This window comes from Hypanus sabinus, chromosome 12, assembly GCF_030144855.1.
Source record: "Hypanus sabinus isolate sHypSab1 chromosome 12, sHypSab1.hap1, whole genome shotgun sequence".
Lineage (NCBI taxonomy): Eukaryota > Metazoa > Chordata > Chondrichthyes > Myliobatiformes > Dasyatidae > Hypanus > Hypanus sabinus.
In genome coordinates this window covers 70,193,232-70,202,170 of record NC_082717.1, presented here as the reverse complement: position 1 = coordinate 70,202,170, position 8,939 = coordinate 70,193,232, and positions in this window count along the sequence as shown.

Genomic DNA, 8,939 nt, shown 5'->3' with positions numbered 1-8,939 from the left:
GATAAAGATCCTACCTTATGTGCATCTTATCGCCCTATATCATTATTAAATGTAGACTCTAAGATTCTTACAAAAATTTTAGCCATTAGATTAGAAAAGGTATTACCACAGATTATTTCAGAAGATCAAACTGGTTTTATTAGGAATCGATATTCCTTTTTTAATATTAGAAAATTGATTAACATAATTTATACTTCATCTCCTACAACCCCAGAATGTGTTATCTCATTAGATGCTGAAAAAGCCTTTGATAGAGTTGAATGGACATATTTATTTAATGCATTGAGAAACTTTAATTTTAGTCCTAATTTTATATCATGGATTAAATTAATATATTATAAACCTGTTGCTTCTGTTCTTACAAATAATTATAGATCCTCTTTTTTTCAATTATCTCGTGGTACGAGACAAGGTTGTCCTTTAAGTCCTTTATTATTTAATATTGCATTAGAACCTTTAGCTATTGCTATTCGTGAGTCTCCTAATATTTTTGGTATTACCCGTAATGAGAAGTTATACAAATTATCGCTTTATGCTGATGATTTGTTGTTATATATTTCTAATCCTAGTAGGTCTATTCCTGCTATTTTATCCTTGTTGGCTCAATTTGGTAGTTTTTCTGGTTATAAGTTAAACTTAGATAAGAGTGAGTTATTCCCTTTAAACGCGCAAACTTTATTGAGTGATAGGATGCCATTTAAAGTTGTTACTGATAACTTTATCTATTTAGGTATAAAAATCACCAAGAAATATAAAGATTTATTTGGACTGAATTTTTTACCTATGCTTCATCAAATTCAGCAACTTACTACTAGATGGTCTTCCTTATTTTTATCATTAGTTGGTCGGATTAATGCTATTAAAATGATGATTTTACCGAAATTTTTATATTTATTCCAAGCTTTACCAATTTTTATTCCTAAATCTTTTTTTGATAATATTGATTCAAAGATTTCCTCATTTGTTTGGCAAAATAAAAATCCTAGGTTAAGCAAAAGGCAATTACAAAAGTCTAAAAAAGATGGTGGTCTAGCTTTATCTAACTTTAGATTTTATTATTGGGCGAATAATATTCGTAACCTAATGTACTGGAAACTAGATTTGGATTCACCTGTGTGCCCACAGTGGGTAAATTTGGAATGTAGTGAGGTTAAGGGATATTCTATATTTTCCGTTCTTGGTTCTTTTCTTCCTATTGATTTAGCCAAATTCAATAAACAGATATCTAACCCTGTTGTTAAACATACACTACGAATTTGGTTTCAATTTCGCAAATTCTTTAATCTGAAAAACTTTGCTCTGGACAGCCCTATTTTATGTAATTTTTTTTTCAAACCTTCATTGACAGATCAAGCTTTTAGTATATGGAAAAGGAAAGGTATAAAATGTTTTCGTGATCTTTTTTTTGAAGGTACTTTGATGTCTTTTGATCAACTATCCAACAAATTTGAATTACCTAAATCTAATTTTTTTAGATACTTACAAATTAGAAATTTCTTACATAAAATTCTTCCATCTTTTCCTAATTCAACTCCATCGGATTTTTCAGATTTGATTTTTACTTTTAATCCTTGTCAGAAGGGATTAGTAGCTTTTATTTATAACATGATTATGAAGATACAGCCAGAAATATCGGATAGAATTAGACAAGAATGGGAAAAAGAACTTCGATGTAATATATCAACAGATAAATGGGAAAAAATTTTACAAATGGTTAATTCCTCCTCTATTTGTGCTAAACATGCTTTAATACAATTTAAAATTGTACATAGAGCTTATATGTCTAAAGATAAACTTGCCCGATTTTATTCGCATATTAATCCTCAATGTGACAGATGTCACTTAGAAGTGGCTTCATTGACTCACATGTTTTGGACATGTCCCACTTTACATAACTATTGGAAGGACATTTTTGATGTCATTTCCTCAGTATGGAATATCGATTTACAACCCCATTTTATTACTGCAATTTTCGGTATACCAAATGAAGATGGCAATCAGCTTTCCCCTTCAATCAGACGAATGATTGCTTTTGTAACATTAATTGCCAGAAGGTCTATATTACAAAACTGGAAAGAAGTAAATCCTCCTACTACATTTCAGTGGTTCTCCCAAACTATTTCTTATCTGAGTTTGGAAAAAATCAGAAGCACTATCTTTGATTCTTCAATTAAATTTGAAGAAACCTGGGGACCATTTATTCGACACTTTCATATGAATTAATTTGGCTTATTTCAGATCCTTTTCTCTACTTATACTTGTTCAGGTATGGAGTTCTGGAGTTTTTCTTGACACCTTTATATATTTATAAAGTGCTATTATTGCCCATGTTAGTTTTAGTTTAGTATTTTTGTTCATTATATATTTTCTCTCATATATAATTTCAATTTTTTTTTCTTTTTTCGACGATTATTTTTGTTTTTCATATATATTTATATAGACTTGATTGATTTATGTACCTTTTGTTGATGGATGTTTTAATAGGATATTATTATCCTATTACTAATGTAATCTCAAGTCTATTGAATCTGTAATCTATTCATTATTTTGTGTTGTTTTTTTTATATATGAAATTTAATAAAAAGATTGAAAAAGAAAGAAAGAAGATGTACAGAAATTTAATGACATACATTTATATGAGCTACAAGATAAAAGAATTAAAATACAAAGATTACTCCTGCATTTCCTTGTTTGAGTAATATCATAATCCATTTTCTTAAGCTCACCTTTTAGCTGCTAGGACTTGAACTACTTTTCTAGGCCATTTTCTTGGGCAATAAGTAGACAAGTAACCTTTTGGGGATTATTTAAATGTTCTAATTTATATGTACTTTCTTTATTTTAATCATGCGTATTTTAGTTTCCATTCTGATGGGGTAGTCACCTGTTATGTTTTGTAACTTCAAAATATTAAACTAATTGTAGGGAAAACCTGGGAGTCCAGGTATACGTGGTAATGTGATGACATATGCAATTAACTCAACATATATACACTAAAATATTATTACATAGAAACATTGAAAACCTCCAGCACAATACAGGCCCTTCAACCCACGAAGTTGTGCCGAACATGTCCCTACCTTAGAAATTACTAGGGTTTCCCATAGCCCCCGTCTTTTCTAAGTTGGGAAGTAAGTTATTCAAACAAGAGGAGATGAAACTCCCTCCTTCAAAAGCCCTTAAATGCTTTAGTCTGGGATTTCTAGACAAAGATGTACATGTTGTGGAACTAAAGCGAACGTAAGAAATTGAAGAGACATATGGTAAGATCTGACCCAATGGCTCTGGTTCCAAACAGCTGAATGCAACTCTGTTCAATTGAACTCAGATCACCAGGCTGTACTACTCCCTGAGTGTATTATTGAAATATTGAATACACATTTAGTAATTCAAGAGGCCAAAGACAAGGCAAAATTTTATTGTCCAAATTTCAAATGAAATGAGAAAGCAGTTTAAGAGTCAATCACACACGTTCATATGGAGTCATATGTAGATTAGATGTAGTAAGGTTAGCCAATTCACTTCCCTGAAGGACACCAACAAACAAGAAGTGTTTTAACAATGATTTATTTATATACCTTTCATAAGCTGGGCATTGCTAGCAAGATCAGTATGTTTCGAAGACGGATTATTCAATGCAATTTTTATTTTAACATCTTTAAGGATTGATTCCAGCACCACTCCCCTTCTATTTTGCCTACAGCTCTCTTTTCGCCTATTAGATCTTCCCCTTAGCAACTTCTCCTCTAATCTTCTACCAGTTTACACCTCAACATTTTACATCAATCTTCTCTTTAAACACATTGATTTTCACACATCAGTGCAGTAGCCCAACTTCTTTCAAAGCAACAGCACTGAAAATTACTGAACATGAGAATCTGAGACTCCTTCGGAGAGACATTCAGCCTGATGTTGAGAAGCTGATATCACTGCATCAAGCCCACCCATCTCATTGAAAGGAGAAAAAGCAATGAAGCAGTGAACAACTGGACAACTAATATACACTCTAAAATTGTTGATGAAAATTGTTTTTACTGTAATTAAGTAAAGAAATAATCTTATATGTAGCTTAAAAATGTTTGAATAATTTTTGTCACTGCTTTGAACTTGCAGTTTCTTTTCATCGTGCATCATAAATCAAAATTCTTCATCGTTTTTATGTAATGGCCAGGAAGTGGGGGGGGGGGGCACTGGGGATATGTTTTGGGAGCCAAGGGGGCAGTAACTCAAAAAAGTTTGGGAACCATTGCATCAGACCCTTCAATTTACTGAAAACATATGTTACAGTTTTGAGGTTCTAGTGAAAAAATAAGGGAGGGTAGAACATATTATTCAGCATCACACAGAAATGAAGAGGAAGAATGGTTTTGGAAAACTGCCTAAGACAATATACTGTGGCACCTATAAATTGGAAATAAAAACAGAAAATGGGGAATATCCAGCTGGTTGAAAGAGAATAACAGATTTACTATTTCAGATCAGTGGATTTTCATAGTAAGTATATGCATTGCTATGAAATAAATTGTTGATGAAAAGCTATTTTAAGCATAATTAAATTATTTTTACGCAGAAATTGGTTGTTAGTGTGGGAAACAGGATTTCAAATCAATTATATTAAAATAATTGATTGTTGACTAATAACCATTGTCCAGTAATATGGATTTAGGACAAAGAACACATTTAAAAATAAACAATTATCGTGTTTTCTTATGCACAATCTTGCCAATTGTATAGACAAAACTAGCCATAACTCAGTTTATCTTGAAGTGTTGTTACCTGCTCCCCAGAACACAAAAAGAGGGCATTCAGTCGATGCCGGCTTCCAGCAGAGTAACCCATTTTGTTCCTCTTGTTAGCTGAGTCTTGAGTACCAGGCTTTTAACCTGGCTAACAGCTCTTAAACATTTCACTTAACCATATTTTGAGGATGAAATTTCAGTGCTGTTGACATTTGTGAAAGAGTGTATTAAATAGATTGGAACAATGAATACAAATATTACAATGAGTACAACAAAGTTTATTTTTGGTAAATCATATTTTGTTATCAAATGTCATTAAATCCTCCTTTGATTATTTTTGTCACTTTTCTACACTATGGAATAAATTACTGTAGCAAATTATTTTACCAGCCCATTATTTTGTGGGATATTGGGGTAAAACGGATCAGCTACTAGAAATCCATGCACTCACGGTGATAACACACAAATGTTTAACAGTTAGCTTTCAAGATTAGAATGGAAATCAGTGCCTGGAACTGTGAAGTAGCAGGGTAAACATGCTAAATGAAATATTGGCGGCATTTTTCACCTTTTCTGCATTAGATGCAGTTTGCCATTGTAGAATGACCAATTTGCACCTCATGAATGGACAATTTACAAGTGTCAGGAGGCCGTTAAAATTCAGAGAGCTCTGCAGATCTGATTGAAAACATTCTAATAGTTGCATGAAGGTGGTAACAAAACACATGGAGTTGTATTTTTGTAGAATGTTAATACAGTATTTCAACACCCAAAGTTATTTTGGTCTTAACAGTCCACACAAGATGCTGGTGGAACACAGCAGGCCAGGCAGCATCTATAAGGAGAAGCATTGTCGACGTTTCGGGCCGAGACCCTTCGTCGGGACTCGAAGGGTCTTGGCCTGAAACGTCGACAGTGATTCTCCTTATATCTGCTGCCTGGCCTGCTGTGTTCCACCAGCATTTCGTGTGTGTTGTTTGAGTTTCCAGCATTTGCAGATTTCCTCATGTTTGGTCTCAACAGTGGGTCTTCTACATCTTGATCATTATTTAGTGTTTTGACTGCATCACATATTAGGGAAATGCTTATTTATTACTTACACATCTTCATGAGTTAGGGGCATCATATTTCATAGTTAGGTAACACTCCCTATTGGAAATAAATGTTTTCTCATGTAAACGTTCAATCTTTGCTTCTAAGTTATGTAATACTGCAGATGCCTGTTTTATACTCTGTTTAGGAAATTAATTGATTGCATTTAACCAAAAAGGAAAATTAAATAAAAGATTGTTCCATGCTGAAATGAACCTTGTGACATGTATTCACATTGCAAGTCCCTTGCACCATGTGATGGGTAAAAAAATTCTGCGGGGACTTTTTCCTCTGCAGGCATGATTGCTCACTGCATATTCTGCTGATATCTATGTCTCAGCTAATCCTAATTCTTCTGTGCTATAACATTAAATCAAAGTTATCTCTTTCTTTGAGTGATCCTCTTCCAACATGATCCAAAACAATGTGGAAACAATTATTGTTGCATTTTTGCCTCAGAAAAAGTCAGTTTTAATTGCACAGCACTGGAATGAACAGCAAGCAGTTAGTGATCAAGTTTCCAAGTTTTTTTTTAAATTTCAATGATTCCATATGCTTTCTGAACAGCTTTTCTAAATTATCCTACCATCTTTGAGGATTCACACGCAAACTTTCTTCCTTGTCCCCTAGGTCTCAATCTTCTTGGAAGTCACCTTTACAATTCTTTTATTCGGCTTGTTAAAAGAATTTTAGTATTAATCTCAAACATGCAACACATAGAAATGCCTGTTATTCTCCCACTCCAACATCCAATAATCAAACCCACTAGTTGCTAACATATTTGTCTGTGCTTGTTCCTTTGTAGCACTAACTACTTACAGTCCCTTAATCTTTTCCAATAGTACTTTGTTTTGTATTGCCTTTACATTGTATTTATATTGCTTTTACTCTACATGTGTACATGTATGTGTATTTGAAGGGTTGGAGCTCCAGGTGCCACTGCGTCACTCTGGCATTACGATTATTCATCATCTGAATCCATGTCAGTGCTCTGTGTAAAGATCAAATTCCCTGCCAAGGATGACCAGACACTCCTTTTCAAAGGTGGAATACTTGGTTTTCCTTGAGAGGAGGCCCAGGTAAATGACAGGTTGCTCTTCTCCAATTTCTCCTTGGGCCAGTACTGCTCCAATGACTACTCCTGAGGCATTCACTTGGATAAGGAACCTTTTGTTAAAGTCTGGGCTCTGAAGAACAGGTGAAGAACCCCTTTGAGTTCAGCTCTTTCTCCTCAAATTCTGCTTGTTTCCTACTACAATACTTAAAACCATTACAGTCATTTTCTTCATCATCACATTCTCACTCTCTTGGTACATACCACATACCTGACAATTTGGGCTTCCTGAGAGGACACACAGAGGACTTATGACCTGGCTGCTGACAATGGTAACAAATAAAAGTCTTAGAAGAAACTACCAAGATTCTTTGCCCTCATTTCTCCCACTCCCCAATTTTGCTAAATTATCCTGATGGTTAAAATAGTCCCTTGGAGGGGTAACATCTCCATTGCTTCAGGGAGAACGCGTTGGACCTTGTTTACACAAACATCCCCGATGTGTACTGGGCGGAGCCCTGTCCCCACCTCGGTTACTCTGACCACATCTCTGTTATGCTAATCCCAGTATACAGACCGCTCGTTAGGCGCTCCAAGCCAGTTCAGAAGCAGATGAAAACCTGCCCACAGGATCATCTCTGCTCTTCAAGACTGCTTTGAGCACACTGACTGACACATGTTCAGGGTGGCTGCAACCGATGGCAACTCCACCAAATTAGAGGAGTACATGGCATCAGTGATTAGCTACATCAGCAAGTGCATCGACGATGTCACTGTGTCCAAGACCATCACTACACATGCTAACCAGAAGCCATGGATGACCACGGAGGTGCGTACACTGTCGAGGACCCATGACTCTGCCTTCAGAGCAGGCAACAAGGCGAGGGCCAAACTGTCCCAGGCCATCAGAGAGGCAAAGCGTGCACACACCCAGCGAATCCACAGCCACTTCCAGGACAGCGGCGACACGCGTCACATGTGGAAGGGCATCGAGGACATCACCAACTACAGGAGGACATCACCTGACTGTGCGGGTGATGCCTCCCTCCTAGATGCGCTGAACGACCTATTCTCATTTTGAGGTGGAAAATAACATGGCGGTGAAGAAGTCCACCCCACCTCCAAATGACCAGGTGCTGTGTCTCTCCATGGCCGATGTGAGAACCCTGTGCAGGGTCAACCCACAGAAGGCTGTGGGACCAGACAATATTCCTAGTAGAGTGCTCAGAGGATGTGCAGAGCAGTTCCAGATGTTCTGACTGACAACTTCAACATCTCCCTGAGCAGCACCATTGTTCCAACGTGCTTCAAGGCCGCCACCATCATCCCCGTGCTGAAGAAGTCTTCAGTGTCCTGCCTAAATGACTACCGTCCTGTTGCACTCACATCCATCATCATGAAGTGTTTTGAGAGGCTCATCATGAGGCATATCAAGACCCTGCTGCCCCCCTCACTGGACCCCCTGCAGTTTGTGCACCGTCCCAACCGTTCAACAAATGACACCATTGCCATCACCCTCCACCTGGCCCTAACCCACCTGGACAAAAAGGACACATAAATTCGAATGCTGTTCATAGCTGCTCCAGAACAATGGCCTCAATAATCTCCTACTTGGACTTCTGCTGTGATCAAATCCACCAGCATTAGAGACCCTTCAGACAATGATACATCAGATTGGGTGACTCGCCTGGTGCTAGAGTACTGGAACAAAAGTGTTGACAATAGATTTCTGCCAGGATATCAAATTTAGCCAGCAGTGCTTCCTTCAGGTCAAGATAGTTGTTGTACTTCTCTTCATCCATCACAGTTGTAGGCTTTGTGCGCTTCATCTGTCAGTAGTGGCACTACCTGGCAGGTCCACTCCTCCTCTGGCCAATGCCACAGCTGGGCCATCCTCTCGAACCTGAGGAAAATGTTCACCTTGCTGATAAAAATGCATCCTTCTGCTGGCTTTGGATATCCTTTCTAAAAGCATCATCTCCCTCTCCTTCTCCCTCTCCCCCCACCCCCACACACAGTGATGAGCCCATTTATTAGACACCAAGACATGCCAT